General features: G+C 35.9%; 1 pseudogene; it reads left to right on the forward strand.

The window, feature by feature from the left end:
• LOC109220719 lies at positions 7,626 to 9,145 on the forward strand (annotated as a pseudogene).

An 18,469-nucleotide genomic window follows, 5' to 3' on the forward strand; every position in this document is an offset into this window, starting at 1 on the left:
AATGATAAGGTGTCAGTTGGTAAATTCTGTTTTGCAATTAAGAATATATGCACAAAATTATAACTCTACGGAATGCCTATGTGTACACCACTGGAAATGAATGTTTACATATATTAACATTTCCGTACTTACTTTATCATATATTGGAAGGTAGAACTGTCTGAGTATTTTTTCCAGATATGTTGGTATATAATAATACTACCAAAACACGTATCTGTAAAGCGGTAGAACAATTTATGCCAGGGCAAATGAAAAGAAAATTCGTGGATGGTGATGACTGTATGGTATTCCTTAATCCTTAATATAATATTGGAAATCATGAATGTTCTCTTTTGATAGTAACATTTTGTTTCGTAACTTGCTCAATCTCTTACAAAATATGAGCGTTTTAATCAAGTAAGTAATTGGAAAAGCTACGTGACAAATTCAAGGAGTTCATTACTTAAATAGTCACCGATCTATCCGAAATTATCTAGTAAAGTCATGTTTTTTTGTTTCTAATGAAAAAGTCACTTAACTATGTCTATAGCACTCAGAAGGTCACTCAACCAGATTTCTCAAATTTTTAATTGTCAAATACCAATTTTACCCTCTAAATTATCAAGTTTTATCTTTCTTTTTTTAAATTTTTAAATTTTTAAATATTATAATTTTTTCTCTTTTTAATCTACATTATGGACTTACCTATTGAAAAAAATTATGTTATTTATAAATAAAAAAAATAGTTTTCTAGCTTATATAATGTCGCAATAATAATATGATTGAGCATAATTTTCAAGAATATATAGAGTATATTATAATAAATATTAATTTAAATAATTATTTTTTATATTACGTGCATGGAATATATATTTTTCAACTTTTATTTCCTTTCATTCTCAATTGTGTGAATAAATTTTTGAATTTTTATTGTTAATATCAAAATTCTTATTACGAACAAATTGTTCTAATTAATTTTTTTTTACTATGCTCTACTTTAGTATTCCAACATTATATATGCTTAAATACTATTTTTATTTTTTTAGTTTATAAATAAAATTTATTTATTCTGTAGTAGGTCCATAATATAAATTAAAAAAGCAAAAAGATAAAAAATTATAATATTAAAAAGTTAAAAATAAAAATAAAAAGAAGATCAAAGTTGATAATTTAGAGTGGAAAATAAGTATTTGGAAATAAAAAGTTTGAGAAATCAAGATGAGTGACTCCAATAAGGAAAAAGTATTTATATATTAATTTTGCATCTTTGCTACAAAGAGTGCTAATGATTAACATGTATCATGTACTTCACATTCTCATAGCCGGTTGACTAGAGTTGGTCAATCCTTCTGCTTTTTGATAAACATTTACAATTATTGATTTCATCTGACGACGTAGTAGCATGTGTTTATGACTTTATAACTTCACCTACATTTATATTTTAGAATTGATAAAGAAATGAACCTTGAGTCCAAATTAACTAGCTTATAAGGTGAAGATTGCATGTTTATTAATCCTGCTAACTGGAGCATAAGCAATATAATATTGCCAACCAGAGCATGACTAATAATATGGAGCCCCAATATGAGATAAATTAAAAATTAGGGTGGATCTGACTCTGATACTATATAAGAATTAGATCTTTGATCTAATTTAACCTCGAAAGCTGTTTTAATAACTAGCAAAGAATTATCCAAGATAATATAAGAAGACCTATTCCACATCTCAATGCTAGACTACTTTAACTTATTTGATCCTCTACTTTTTGCAAGTCTCCATGCAACTCGCTTCTCTAACTTGTAAACAAAGTGAACGATCAAGCTAGCGTTTGGCCATAGATTCCAAATTTATTTTGAAAAATCTGATTTGGGTGAAGTTTGATTTGAAGATGAAAATGTGTTTGGACATACGTTTTCAAAACATATTTTCCAACTTTATTTTTGAAAAACATGTATATAATTCCCAAGTTGCTGAATTTTGGCCCAAAATCAGCTCAATAGTTGATTTTGGGATTTGAAATTTGGGATTTGGGATTTGGCCAAAATATGAGCAAAATTTATGGCCAAACATGAGTTTTGAAAATAAATCCCAAATTTATTTTGGAAAAACTCATGGCCAAACGGGTAGAAGTCATGAATTTTTGTGGTGAAAATTGAAATTCAAAGTGGTAAGCCGTAACGATAACTGCATCAACTTAGAGCAGAGAGAGAGAATGAATACCATATTAGTCTAACCTCAAAGCACATGTATGAGTATGATGTAGGTTACCTTCTTCAAGCTCACGATACGACTATTTCACTTCTAATATTCTTTTTTCGTATTTCTTTAATAATGGTCAGCTCTAACTAGAAAGGTCTAGGTCCTTTGTACATACATCACATTTCTCGTTAATCATGAAGTGGCACCCCTAGGAAACTGTCACTTGTATATAAACAATATAGACGACTATGAAGCAAATTAAATGTCAAAACATAGAAGAAATGTCGGGAAGTTGAGTACCAAGACCCAAATTCTAAGTCAGTCTGTTTCTTATAGGGTGAAAGAGCTAGAATCTTGAAACAAATGAGCAACGCATCTGCAATTGAATTTGTTAAACATTTTTTCTACTCATTTGTCAATCCTTTTCATAGAGAACTACGTAAACTGCATTATGCCTACTTGTCATATATTGTATTGCTTGACCACTTGATCACAAGGGCTCAACATGTAAAGGAAGTGTTTAGAATATGCAAGGTAATAAATTGAATATTGAACCATCACTGGCTGACAAGATCACTTATGAATACAAGTGATTTTTATGGCTAATAAAGTAATATTGTTGCGTTTCTTAATTAACTTGCTTAATATTTATATTTTTATCTAGACGTGATGGGTTAAATGATTATTCATTTCACATTCAAGATTACGCTTAATCCTTAATTGGAAGATATTGCAAAATCCCAATGTTACGAAATCAAACATAGTGTTACTTCTGCTCTTAATTCCAACACTAAAGTTTAATCAAAGGTACATGTACAAGTTTTTCTTAACTACGAGTAGTATTTTTCTCCCATAAAATCTTGATTGTTTTTTTTTTTGGGTTAAAAGGATACTAATATTCAGTGGCGGAGCCTGATTTTCCACTAACAACAACAACACAACAATAACGACCCAGTAAAATCCCATTAGTGGGGTCTGCGGAGGGTAGTGTGTACGCAGACCTTACCCCTACCCCGAGGGAGTAGAGAGGCTGTTTCCGAAAGACTTTTGGCTCAAGAATACAAAAAGAGACAATATCAGTACCACCTTTAAAAACCATAGGAAAAATAACATCATGACAATGAGAAAGTAGATGCAAAGCAAAAGCGATAGACAGTACATAGACCCGGAACTATGAAAAACGAATGAGTAGTAAGACACAACATTGCCAACAGCTGACTTCGACAAAAACCCTTCTAGACTAGCCTCACAAAGGTACGAAGTAAGGAAAGACTCAACTACCTCCTAACCTACAACACCAATACTCAACCTCCACAGTTTCCTATCAAGGGCCATGTCCTCGAAAATCTGAAGCCTTGCCATGTCCTGCCTGATCACCTTTCCCCAATATTTCTTAGACCGTCCTCTAACTCTTCTCGTGCCCTCCAAAGCCAGCCGCTCACACCTCCTTATCGGAGCATCTGGGCTTAGCTATTCAGGAACAAATGGACAATTTTATACTTCAGGAACAAGCATAAAGAAATGTTGATCACTTTTGTCTTAATCTTAACAAAAAATAAAAGGAATCAAGCGTCTTTGATTCAAATATTCAAACACTCTTTCTTGCTATACATATATTATTCTCCACCCTTTGCGACCCTGCCCTTTCCTTAGCAAGTGCATCAGCTACCCTATTTGCCTCTCTAAATATGTGCTTTACTGGTGGATACCCAGAGATAGATGCTAGAATTGACCTGCATTCGAAAATCATAGTGTCATAAATCAAGTGCCCTTTATTGATCATGGTCATTACCTCAGTTGAGTTTGTGTTGACTTCCAGCGGAGTGAAGTTATTGGACACTACAAGTTTCAGTCCCTACATAAAAGCTGTTAATTATGCACGGATATTACTTGTGTATCCAAGCCTCCCCCCCCCCCCCTAATAAAGCCTATTACCCAGTCTTCATTGATGTTTCTCACTACTCCTCTTATACATCCTCTATTGCCCTGCAAAAAGCTGGACCCATATGTTTAGCTTGTAGGTTCCTCTGTTGGGACGTTCCCATTTGATACTGTTGATCTACTTTGGTGTCCTAGTCATAAATCTATTAGCTCCATGTAAGAAGTCAACTGCCTTGGCTATTGTGTTGCTAAAAGGGATTGGCTCTTTCTTCTTATTGAAACTGTTGTTATTCCTAGTTAATCAGATCTGCCAAAGGCAAAAAGGGAGCAGATATCCCCCAGCTTATGAGATTATTGAATTTACACTACTACAAAAAGGACCTTTGGCGGCAATTATTTAGCGGCAATAAGGCAATGGTCGCTAATAAATTCTTTAAGCTTAAATATTAGCGGCATATGACCATTAGCCAGTAAAAGTTATTCTTTTACCGGCAATAAAAAATAATAGCCACTAAAAATTACTAATTATAATTAATCCTTTATTATTTTAACTTTTCCCCGCACAAAGAAGAGAAAATCTTTCCCTCCAATTTTTTTTATACCTTTTTTCGTTTCCCTCCCCAATTAGAATTAGAAAATAACAGAAGGAAAACATTGAATCGTTCTAGTTGAATCAACTTCACTACCAAAAAGCCCTAACTCGCTGCTGCATCAAGGCCAGTGCGCGGAAACTTCACTCCCAAAAAGCCCTAACTCGCTGCTACATCAACGCCAGTGCGATTTACAGTGCGTCAACTATTGTGCACATCTTCTTCCTAGGTAAATTATTTCTCTTTGATTTTACAATTGATTTACTGAATATCAGTTCAATATTTACAGAAGACAGTGCGTCAATGGCAGTGTTAACTTCTCTTCGTCCAATCAATTTACAGTAGATTTACAGTAAATCAGTTCCTTCCAATCGATTTACAGTAGATTTTGTATTGATGTTGGTCGATTGATTTACAGCAAATCAGTTCCTAACTCGTTGTTGCGTCAACAGCCTGTTGTAGTGCCGGTCCATCTTCTTCCCCTGTTAACTTCTTTTTTTCCCCTGTTAAATCAGTCGCCTGCAATCGATTTACAGTAGATTTTGGATTGATGCTTGTCGGTTGATTTACAATAGATTCTGTGTAATTTAATCTAGTAAAAGTCATGTTATATGGTTGTTCTCAGTATTTGTTTGGTCTATATTTCTTGTCCAATGAAATTTGTATTCTGTAGATATTGCAAAAATAAGAATCAAACAGTGTTCTGTTGTAACTATAAAGGAATGAAATCTGGTGCCTTAGCATTAAGCTTACTGCTTGAACCTACTTTTGACGAGCTGCTAATTCTAGGCAGTGTAGGCGAGCCAACCATTTGCTCCAATATGGGTGAATTATGAAAGTGTTAGTGTGGAAATGGAAGTGTTAGTGTGGAAATGAAAGTGTTAGTGTAGCTGGAGTGTTATATAAATGGGTGAATTATGGGAAAGGATTGCGTGCGAGATGGTTTGTGCTTGAAGATGGGGTGTTGTCCTATTATAAGGTTCATGGACCGGATAAAATTGCTAGAAGTCCAGGGAAAGAAAAGGGGTTAAAGGTTATCGGGGATGAGTCTTGGAGGTATATGAGGAAGGCTAAGAATTGACCGTATGGATCCAACAAGTGGAAACCATTTGGGAAAATACATTTGAAGGTAGATGTGTGTGTGTGTGAATGCACCACAAATACATACAGTGAATAATTTAAAAACTATGGGAATGCACCTGATCAAGCATATCCTTGTTTATTATTTACTTTTGCCTTAACTTTTAAGTTAGTTTGTTAGATACTTGTGAGTTAGCCTTTTCAAACACTTATGGAATGTAATCTTGAAATTTAAGTTGTTGTGCAACTTGGGCAATGCATCAATTTGTATATTTTAAGGATTGCATTGAAGTTTATCTTAGAAATGTGAACTTTGATTTATCAGTCTGTAGACAGGAAATTAGTGTCAAAGAGTCTGGACCATAGGACATGGATGCTCAGAAATGCACCATTAAGATAGAAATCAAGAAAATTTGACTTAATTTTCAGCTTCTGTTCTCATATATTGTAGCTTAGGTCATCAGAGCAGAAGACAAAAGTTTGTAAAATTTGTTGCATGCATATAACTATTGATTGAGGAACGCAAATCTTTTACTAGATAAAATGTATGCTGGGTGAAGGAAATGAAGAATGATAACCTTAAGAGGAATAGTCCGATATCAAATGTCTAATCTGTTTGCGTGTGAGGACAGATAAGGCATGATTTGTTTAGTACCAGAGTATCTTATTGTCCAGCATATGAGAAGTGAATAAATCATCTCGTATTTCTTTTCTGGTTGCTGATCCGCCATATCTGCCCTGTATCATAAGTTCCTACAGATTCTGGATCACTCTTCCGTAGTTAATTCTTGTAATTTTCAACCATACTTAATGTGATTCACAAATTATTCTGTACAGATTCTGGAAGTACGCCTGTATCTGTAAAATTACCTCTACTTGTGGTAGGCTGTGGGTATATATATTCTGATCAACTAGCAAAACTACAACAATATGTCATACAGGTCTTCTCAGAATCGCTCCAACTACTAATCCTCCTGAAAGGCTGTCACATGTTCCTCTTCACTTTCTTGATCATCTTCCTCAATTGACTCCAAAAGACTCCAATAACTGTGTTGGAACTTCAAAAACAGAGGTGTTTAATGTAACCTCCGTGCAACAAGATTTTAGAGGAAGAGATAATTGTGAAAAAAGTGAAGCCAACCCCCTAAAACTTGTGCACTTAATCTACAAGAGTCGCTAGATATAGGATGGGAGATTATATCTCTCCTTATTATAAGGAGGACATGGATTTCTCTCCTTATTAAAGAAAGGACAAGTCAACTTCATTATATGTTATATTTTCTATATAACCTGTTAACTTTACCGATTCTGTTCTTATTCCATGACTCTATTGCCTGTGTTATTCTGCTATCCCTTCAACTACTGACTAGAGGATAGTTGTATAAGGCTAGAAAGTGGAGCCTTTAGTATACCAATTACTATTTTGTTTAATTATACCAATTACTTGGTATTGTTATTTGTTAGTAACTAGTACCTTCCTTTATTGCTCGCATTCATCTCTCTAGAAATCTTTTTGCCTGTACATATCTTCTATGGAAGCTAATCCTTTAAATGATGGAAATTTGATATCTGGTGTTCTTCGTTTTATGTGTATTCTCCTCCTTTATAAGGATATGCTTCCAGGAACTATGAAAAGGCAAGACTACGTTTTGCTCATGCAGAAACTCTACTTCCATTTTCATGCTTGCTTGGGCTCTTTCTTGAAGAATCTGGTGAGTGTTTATCAATAGGATTGTTTTAGGCTTCTACTGCCTCCAGTTTCTTAATCAATTTTATACACTGAATGTTGCAGAATTTGAACTAATACAAAGAGAGGAGACGTTGCAATTCCCTCATAAGCCTCCTGCAAAAAGAAACTGGTGGGGAAGTATAGTGACACCTTTTGCTGGAAATAACATGCTGGTCCTTTACAGCTGCGTGTCAAATAACTCAAGCAAGTACTTTGTGAAAGTGCTGCACAATGAACGTCCGATTCCTATTCCAGTAAGTTTTCTGATCACATTCTTTTGAACATGAACCATAGGTTGTTTCACCATATTATTATTCAACATCATTGCATTTTGAGCATCCTTAATAATTTGTTCGACGTGAGGAGTATAAAAATGAAGTGTTGGAACATCTCCATCAGTTACCATTTAAACCTTTCCTTGTCATTATACCGTTATTTAACTGATTTAACCATATAACTTTTTACAATCTGATGACCTTTGAATCTTCTATTCTAGGTATTTGGATTTCAATAAGTTTAGATTTCCAATGTTTGCAATAAATTGGTCTACTGATATTTGGTAATATTGAGCTTGTTTTTCAATATACAGTGAATAGCATGTAATTAAATTAAGATTTCCACTTTCTGCGATGAATCTGTCAGCTGGTATCTGGTAAAATTAATTCTGTTCTCTACTTGTCTACATTTTGAAGCTTCCAACTTCAATTTTGTCCAGGCACAATTAATTGACGATCTTTTATATGTTGTACCGAAGAAATGTTCTCAATTTGAGCACCAGAGTGTTAAGAATAACTATAATTTTCTAAAGTTTTCTTCATGTTTTACTGGCATCCTTAGGTCATCCATGATGTAGATCGGCAGGAGGCTCCTGTGCGTTTTATTATTACAAGTGATGGATTAGTAGGATCTGATGGTCCTACACAATGTGGGGAGTTTGATATAGCATTTATGTTCTGTTTGCCAAACATGATTGTGATGGCTCCTTCTGATTAAGTTGAGCTTTCTCATATGGTTGCAACTGCTGCCCTTATTGATGACCAGCCAGTTTGCTTCCACTACCCTCGCGGCACCCTTTCAGTGACGGACCATTCCTCTGGTAGTGGAATTCCCATTGAGGTAATATTTCGTCAAAGACATCTAGAAAAGTTCTGACTCGTTCATAACAAAATAGTTTAGAGCAGGTTTGGTATGCATTGTTAACCATATACTTTTACTTTAAGTTATGTGACATATTTAAGTAGTTTATCCGACAATCACTTGTTTGGATAACATGATCAGTCTACATAAAACAATCAAAATAGCCCTTCGTATTTGAATTTAATTAATTAGAGATTTAGTCCACCTTGCTTGAATATTGCATTTATACACTTGTTATTTGGTGATCGAGGAGCAGGTTGGCAAAGGGAGAATACTTACAGAGGGTAAAGATATTGCTTTACTTGGCTATGGTTCCATGGTACAAAATTGTCTTAGAGCTCAATCTCTTCTTTCAAAGCTTGGTGTTGAAGTGACTGTCGCTGATGCAAGGTTCTGCAAGCCCCTTGACATAAAGCTACTTAGACACTTATGCAAAAACCATTCCTTTCTAGTTACAGTCGAGGAAGGCTCTATAGGAGGATTTGCTTCACATGTTGCACAGTTCATGACTCTATTGCTTGTGTTATTCTGCTATCCCTTCAACTACTGACCTTTGAATCTTCTATTCTAGGTATTTGACTTTACTAAAATACTTCATAGATGAGACTATACATACTTTTGGGACATTAATGAAGCAGATTCTTGCAATTTTGCTTGTGTCCCTTTCTGGTTATGGACTTTTAGTTTCATAACCTCGCAAACTATTATCAACTTTGTTGTTTGGCAACATTTACTTCCTATTGACATAGTTATTTTATAATTTCAGGTCATACAATTTAGCGGGTGGAAGATTTTAATATGACGAAGAGTTTCAGAGATTATTTGAAGATTGTTATTCGTTAAGATTAGTTATATAATGACATTAGCTATTTACTTCAAACAATCTGAGTTATTTTTTAAGGTTTTGTGATATTAATATTTTGGATTAGTACTTCCTTTTGTTTGTTAAGATTTAACGAGATATACTATAGTTTTATGAATTAATATCAATATGTTTTGTTATTTGCATTAATTTTTGGTCGAATGTAGTACATATTATTAATGGTGGCTAAACTTATCGTTATAGCTTGTGAATTTTAGTACCAATTTAACAGGATTAAGACGTTTATACAGGGATATTGTAACCATTATATTCCTATTAAAGATGATTTTTAGCGGCAATTTAATTGACTTTACTATCCATTAAAATGGACGCTAAAGGGGCATACTAATACGTTTTTAGAAGAGATATTGTTGCCACTTTAATTGCCACAAAACAATTGCCGCTAAATGTATGGACTTTTAGCGACAAATATTTTGAATTTAGCGGCTATAAAAATGGACGTTAAAGGTGCATTATTAGTCGTTTTTAGAATGGGTTTAGCAGCCATAATAATTGCCGCAAATAATTGCCGTTAAAGCAGATGAGTTTTAGCGGCAATAAGTCATACCTTTTACCAGCTTTTGGCAGAAATGCCGCTAAAGGCTTTACCGACCCCAGCATCACCGGCTAAAGATCAATTGCCGGTAAATGATATAGCGGCTATTGTTATTGCCGCCAATGCTGTTTTTTATTGCCGCCAAAGACCTTTTTTGTAGTAGTGTTATGGTTCCTAACCTTATGGTAAAGAGCCTCCCAATATTAGGGTGCATTGGTAGCAGCATGTATACACATATTGCTGGTACTCTATAATGAGATGGCCTCCTAGAAGAGTTTAACATTATCATATTAAAATAAAATATGGGGTATTGTTTCTTTTTTCCTTGCTACAGAAGAAGAAAATAGGGTTAGTGGTGATGCCTAGTGAGTATAAATATTGGCTGGGAGGTAGTCTACCATGCATCATAAGCCACAGAAAAAACTTAATCATATTAGGGGTCTTAAGGTTCCAAATACACATGAAGTGCTCCATAAGGGGATTATCAATATGTTTCAGGTGGCCCTCTATGAGGGAGTATGCTAACTTGGTAGAGAAAAGGTCATTACTTGTTAAATTCCAAACCAGCTTGTCCACTCTGCTAGAGTTATCATGGATGATAATGTTATTACTAGAGCTCACTGCCTTGTCAAGCAATGTAAGAGAAAGGTTGTTGAGGAGACCTTCAGCTTGTATCCTCCAGGATAAGCCGGAGTGAATAGTTGAGTTCTTAAAATCATATTTTTGCACATTTAGGCCTCCCTCCTCCTTAGTCCTTGTAACAATCGTTCACCCCACAAGATGCATTATCAGTTTGATTGCACACCTAAGCTGGAAGCTTAATGTACTGCATGACATGGCCGGGGATGCTACCCAAAGAGGCCTTGGACAGTGTAGTTCTCCCGGCCATGTTGAGGAATTGAGTTTTTCATCCAGTCAGCTTAGTCTGCATGTTATCTAAGATGAATTGGAAGTCTTTACTGGTTGATATGTTTCGGAAAATAGGGAAGCCTAAGTACTTTCCAAAGGATTTGTTGGCCTTAATTGCCAGACAGTTGGACAGAGACTCCACTTTATCCTAGTGGAAGTTGGATGAAAATATGAGTTTGGACTTGAATGAGTTAACTTTATGACTAGATTTACAACTAAACTCATTCAGGGCATCCATAACGATGGTGCAGTTCTTTGTGTTAGCTCTTACAAACATCGTTAGGTCATCAGCAAAGAAAATATAAGAGATCTTGGGGCTAGAACTACTGATTTTGATAAGGAACCAGTTATTGGAGTGGACTTCAACCTCAATGCTCCTGGGGAGCCTCTCCATGCACATGATAAAGATGTAAAGTGATATTGGTCCACCCTGCCTAATTCCTCTAGTGGGGGTAAAGCAATCAATATGACCTCCATTCACAAGGACAAAGATATACATGGAATATATACAGGAAAGTATAAGCTTATTCATGTTGGTAGGAACCCAAAGTTTATTAGTGTTTTCCTAATGAAAGACCATTTCAGTCTATCAAAGGCCTTCTGTTGGTCAATTTTCAGAATCATGTTGGCATTTTCCCTTTCGTTTTCTTAAATTGGCTAATGTATTTTTGGACTATAATGGCGTTGTCGCTGGCCCTTCTATTGGAAAGGAAACATGCTTGACTTGGGCCAATATGGAAGGTAGGATGGGCTTAATCCCATTTATAATGATTTTAGTGATCAATTTGCATATTGTGTTGCACAACCCTATGAGCCTAAAATTCTTGAGGATGGTGGCATTTGCATACTTAGGGATCAGGTAAAGGTAAGTGGTGTTCAAAGAAGGGTTCATCTCATGATTTTTGGAAAACCCCTTGCAGCAGTTGATGACTTTGTTCCATAGGACATTCCAGTTTTTTTGATAGAACATGGGGTGCAGTCCATCAGGCCCAAGAGCCTTAAGAGATTTAAAGGAGAACATATCATTCTTAACTTTACTATGTCTAAGGGGTGCATTCAAGTTGATTTGGTTAGCCAAGGATAGTTTATGAGCTGTGTATGGGGTGTTATGCAACCCAGAAGTGATGAAGAGTGCTCTGTAGAGCAGATCTTGTAGTAAAAGTCAAAGATAGTATCCTGGACACCTTTTTGATCATGTATCCAGTTTCCTACCTCATCCTGGAGTGAAAGGATCATGTTTCTCCTTCTTCTATTTAGGGTAGAAGTGTGAAAAAAGTTAGTATTAACACCCCCCTCTATTAGCCAGTTGATTCCAGATTTGGTTTTTCAGAATTTCTCCTCACTTCTAATAATGGAAGATTAGTCTTCCAGCAACTTACTTTCCAAGTGTTGCGGGAAGGAGATATAAGGGTAAGCCCTGCATTTGTAAATGCCTCTTCACCTAGTAATTATGTGTTTCTTCTTGTGGAAAATATTTCCAAAGAATTCCTTATTCCAAGTGGACACTTGGGATTGAAAGTGAGCTGATGCAACTTCAAGGCTGACATTCCCTTCAAAAGCCTGTTGCATTATAGAATAAAAGAAAGGGTGGTTATACCAGATTGGTTCAAACTTAAAGAGCTTAGCTAGATTTGGTGTAGAGTTATGCCACAACCTGATCATCATAGGACAGTGGTCATAGTGGGTTCTAGCTAGGTGAGAAACATTACTAGTTGGGTATTCCTGGATCCAATCCTCATTAGGAATATAGCTATCCAATCTTTCAAGTATAAGATGGCTCCTATTCCTATATCTTATGTTAGTCCAAATATATTTACTCCCTTTGAACCTTAGGTCGATTGATTTTGCAGTGATTAATGCACATCCAAAAGAGGTTAGCTCTAGGGGCAGAGATGCAGTTACCCCCTTGCTTATCTCTAGCTTTACGGATTTCATTGGTATCCCCTCCTACTATGAAAATACCTTTGTAGTTCTCTGGGATTAACCTAAGTTATTCCCAGAGCATTCTTCCAGTGTCGTGGGTGTTATTAGCATAGATAGCAGTAAGGTCCCAAGCTGTGGAGTATGGGGTTACCTTGACCATGACATTGATGCCGTGCGGTGTGGTGAAAACCTCATTAATCATCAGGATGTCATCCTTCTACATAATGACAATGCTCCATAAGAGCCCCACATCAGGGTTCTGGATTTGGCCTGAGAAGCTAAGCTCTTGGATTGGGTGCTTGTGCCAAGTCATCCTAGTCTCTAGTAGAACAAGCATAAATGGCTTATGCACATTCACCATCTCAGCATAGTGCCTCATAAATGTCATGCCCCAAACTTGGGGAGGCATGGCTGGCACCTGGTGTCGTACTGGCCAAAGTGAACCACTCTATAAATTTCTTTTTTGTAACTATCATGGGCCAACATGGTCACAACTCGTAATGTATAACTATAAGTGGGCAAACGCTGTATCAATGAACCATCGTTCTTATAACATGAATACATATGCGCCGTCAAGGCCTTTGACATACTGTACAAAATGAACCTCAGTCTATAAAGCCTCTAAGATTATTTTGACATAAAATGGGACAAGGTACTGATAACTATGGATTTTAGCCTATCTTATGCTCTGTTTTGCTTAGGTTTTGGATCAAAAATATGTAAAAGTATTCCCGAAAATTAACTTAAGGTGCTTACTTGCAGGTTTTGGTCAAAATGAGGCAAAGAAGCCAAAATGAACTCATGAAGGAGTTGAACTTGCACAAGCCCAAAGAATGAAACTGGAGCGCTGTCAGCGCTATTATTACGCGGTCGCGTAAGACCCTCCGTTGAGGCGATTAAAAATATGTTGTAGCGAAAGTGATGTTCAGAGAAGCTGCAGCCAAGTGCTACACTGCCGCTGACCGCGTTACAAAAGCGCGGGCGCGAAACCAGTGGCTCGGCCGCGAGTGAAATTGCGCTGAGAGCGGAGATAGAGAATCGGAGACCTTGCAATATGAGCTCAAATGAAGAACGCGGCCCGCGTCTAAATTACGCGACCTCAAAGTTACTAGGTGCGAACGCGGTGCAAATTCCGCTGAGGGCGTGAAAGAGGTTCAGAGACTTGGCTAGTGGAACCTAACTGAGGAACGCGGTCCTCGAACATTTTACACGGCCGCGATAGAAGCCAACGCGGACGTGGTAGACTTTACGCTGTCCGCGAAACCTATCCAAGTCCAAGTCCAAAATTGAAAAAACGCGGTCCGCGCTTGTTTTTGCGCGGCCGCGAAAGTTCATGCGCTGAGGCGCCTAGTATTTCGCTGATAGCGGAACCTCCGTAGGGGTATTTTTGTCCAGTAATTTCAGCTGTGTATAAATAGATCTTTTTCACATTTTTAGGTTATCTTTGGTATTAGTGAGCTCGTGAACAGCCGTACTTTACCATTTAGAGTAATTTAAGAGAAGCTTTAGCTTATATTCTTAGATTTTGTTCTTGTAATCAACTTTTATGGCTTATATTTCATCTCCATGTTTGATTTCTACCTTGATTATGAGTAGCTAAACCTATTAGCTAGGGTTGTGACCCAACCCTAGTGTGGGTATTTAATGGGTCTTCAATTTTAGGGCTTATTTGTTTATGGGTTAGTGATATTTAGCTTGTTACATGCTTTAACTGTTGATTTGGTGGTTGCAAACACTGATTCATGCCTTTTTGACTTAGGCTCTTCTTGAGAAAGAAAGCCCAAGTCTAGGAAAAATAGGCTAACAGGAAATTTGGGTGAATTCAAGAGATTGATAGCCCAAATTAAAGGGTTAAACCTAAAGATAGTAATACCCGACTTGAGCCAATTTTATTTGCATTGTTTGAACACCCAATTAGGCTTGAGAAAACCAATTAGGGCAAAGTCACTAAAACTACCGAGAGGTATAGAGCGAGTAATTATATGTAAAGGTTATATCACGACCCCAAATATAACAAGCTTGTCCTAAATTCTAGACCCCATTAGATACTCGCCTAGGTGTAAGTCACTTCCCTAGTGCTTTTTAATCAATTGAGAAAACTCCTACAAAAATATTGTACTTAGATTATTTTCAGCAGTCAATAGCATTAAACGTAGAATACAAACAAATCCAAGCATGGTTAGAAGTGCAATTAAAAGCAACACGTATAGCTAGATTAGATAGAAATGCAACTCCCAATCAATATTAACTCCCTGTGGATATCGATCCCGACCTTTCGGGTAAAAGCTGCATCGACCACTCCTCGCCATTATATAGTGGTGCAGGGTTGGAGCCGATCAGGTACCGGCCGACCCATAAGTCTGTAGCAAAACTGTGACACGATGACTCAGAGACTCGGCTGCACTCCGAATGAGGTGGAGTCTTACCGATCCTTCGCTGAATGCTAACCTCGTCTACTATGAGGGCTCATCAAACTGATTATCTATACCTGCAGGCATGAATGCAGCATCCCCAACCAAAGGACGTCAGTACAAATAATGTACCAAGTATGTAAGGCGGAACTGAAACATAACAATAGTCAACATTAATTAAAGACATATAAGAATCAACATGAATTACTGAAGTGCCACCGTATATGCATATTTATCATACTTATATATATAATGCTTTTCTTTGAGACTATTTTCTATTGTCCATATAGTATGATGCATGAATGCTTAACTGATCAGTGGTAACTGCCCGACCGGCCGTAGCTCGGTGGTAAATGCATGACTGCCCCACCGGTCGTAGCTCGGTGGTAAATGATTATGCATATAATACCATTATGAATATTAACATCTTTATCAAATACCTCAATAGGGAATATACATGCTTAGACATGCGTGAATATCATTTTACAGTAATTAATAACGTAGACCTTCTTAGTTACTAACAGTAGAACTATTTATGAAATAATATTACATTTACGTATCGTTACTTGGATCATGCCAAAAGAACGAAGGGATAGCCTTAACATACCTGAGCCGATTCTCTTGACAATCCCTGTAACACACGTATTTTGCGAAAAGTACTTAACGTCAGATCAAAGTAGGGAAAAATCCGTATGATATTCTTGAGAAAGATTGTATCGTGTTCTCTTAGAATTACATTTCACGCTGCTATTACATAATCTTGTATTAGTTTTGTTATGCAAATCACGTTGCCATTCCAATCCATATGATATCTCTTTTTGAATTTAAGAAGTCTTTTACCTTAGCGGGTGTGGGCCCCCCTTAGGTGACTACTTAGCCACAATTTTCCTCTAATTATGCCACCAAGCATTCAAACCAAAGAGTCACTATTTCCCAAGCCTTTTCCTGCCACGTTTGAGGTCTATTAGGCTTATCCAAAGATGCTAATTAATTAGTTAATCTTTCACTAAAAATCAATAATTACTCAATTATCCACATAATTAAGAGTTATCTCAAATTTCTTACAATACTACTCACTTTTAACATACTTTATATACCTTACTATCATGGTCATGTGGTACTTTGTACGACACTAGTCCATAAATATGGGGTATTAGAGCTTGGACCGTATTTTATCTCAAAATGACAAGCTTCAACCAAACTCATTTTCTTTGATTGGTTTACCCTCTAACCTTCACGACGCTTACTTATCACCTGTTATAAATAGCATAAATAATTATAACCTCAAAAATAGTCTTATCCTTGAACCTATGTCAATTATCTTACAACAAATCCAACGTACAAAATTACGGGATGTAACAATAAATTTCCCACTATTAGCTCCTCTAGTATTCCAGATTATAAAATTCATTAACACCTAGACTATGGTGGTGACTTCCTTTTCAGGCATTTTCCTTTCCCTTTTGGGGAAGGGCTCTCCAGAGTCTCCTTCAGATGATTGCTCTCTTGTTGCAGTTGTGTCCATGGTGGGTCTTAGCTTTAATGTTGAGTCTCTTGAGCCTTGTTCTAAGAGAAACCTTAAGCTTACTCCGCACATCATCATGTTTTTTGGACAAAGTGTGATAAGCATTTCGCCCCCCGGCCTTTGGATATTTCCATCAGTTCCTCTTATTGAATGAGTATTGCCTTTGCTTTGAGGACTCCCTATTTTACGATTAATTTTTCTAGTTCCGAGTTGGATACTTCTAGGTGGTCCTGTGCCTTTTTCGATTATTTTAATACAAAGCTAAGCTTCAAATTATTATCAAATAAAGCTAGGTACAAATTAGTCTCATTTTACCATTCATTCGAAGCACGCCAAGGAGTGCCGCATAGAAACCAATACCCTCACAATTTTTATTTTATTTTGTATGTATAAATAATATTTTACTCAAAAATCTATTTATACACACTGCACTAGGGGTATCAATGGATATTTACAAATCGATTAAACTAATTGAATCATACTGTATTGAACCGATATTTATGTTTCTTTTAATAGAAATGTAGGATTTTATATAAATCTAGAATCGTACCGATAATTAGGGTAGACTTTTTATTTTATAAAATAAACCGAAAAATACCGGACCATACCGAATAAATTTACATGTGAAGAATATATTTATATATTAAGCTTAAAAATAACAAAGCGTTAAATTTTCCTTGGGCATTGGAATTATGAAAACAGATACAAGTCAACAAATATTAATTAAACTCGAAATCCTAATTCTCAAACATATTAGCTACTCCTATTGAAACTAAATCATTTCTAATATATTCACTAGTAAGACACAAGCTATTCTAGCGATTATGAGTAGCAAACTACAATGTATTGAATATGTTTCCTTTTATATGATTTAGATTTATCTTTTTGAATATTTAATCTTCTATAGCATGTATTCTTGAGTCTCGGCTTGGTTAATATCTTTCCATTTAGTGTAATTTATATTTTTTTGTATTTGTTTAATTTCTTTTATATTGTTGTAACATAGTTGATGGATCTATACTCTGACCATCTTTCAGTTTTGTTAATTCATCACCCTTTAAACAGTAAAAATGTCTAGAAAGTTTTGGTAAATCCTATAAAAGTACGTATGTTATTGCATGCTACTTCTACTATTGACTTTTACATGACATTTAAACCGAAAATTAACCGAACTGTAGGGATACTGAAGAGAAATCGATATGATTGGGATGGTTTCGAAAAGTTTAATTTTGATTATACATAATAGAATAACCGAAAAATTGATATAGTACAACTTTTATAGGATAACCGACCGAATTGAACCATTGACACCCCTACACTCTGTCGATCGCTTGATAACTAAAATAGTAAATTAATTGGAACATGAAGTAAAGTCTTAAAACTACCACTGTTTCAAATTCAAACTATTTAAAAGCTAAAATTGTGACAATTAATAGACCAATACACATGCGCAAAATTTTGCTATGCTATATATTTGCCGCAAGGCCTCGAGACAAAAATACTTAGATGCTTACAAGAGAAAAACGTTAGAATCTGGTGTGCTGTTTTGGAGATTACTAGTACTCAAAAACAAGAAGCATAATATGGACCGCCACTTTAACTGGCAAAAAAAATGCTAAAAGCTTAGTTAAGATCGTCATTCAATTGAAGTAGTGCCAAGGCCCCACTACAAAACAGGTATATATATA

The sequence above is a fragment of the Nicotiana attenuata genome, chromosome 2 (genome assembly GCF_001879085.1).
Source record: "Nicotiana attenuata strain UT chromosome 2, NIATTr2, whole genome shotgun sequence".
Lineage (NCBI taxonomy): Eukaryota > Viridiplantae > Streptophyta > Magnoliopsida > Solanales > Solanaceae > Nicotiana > Nicotiana attenuata.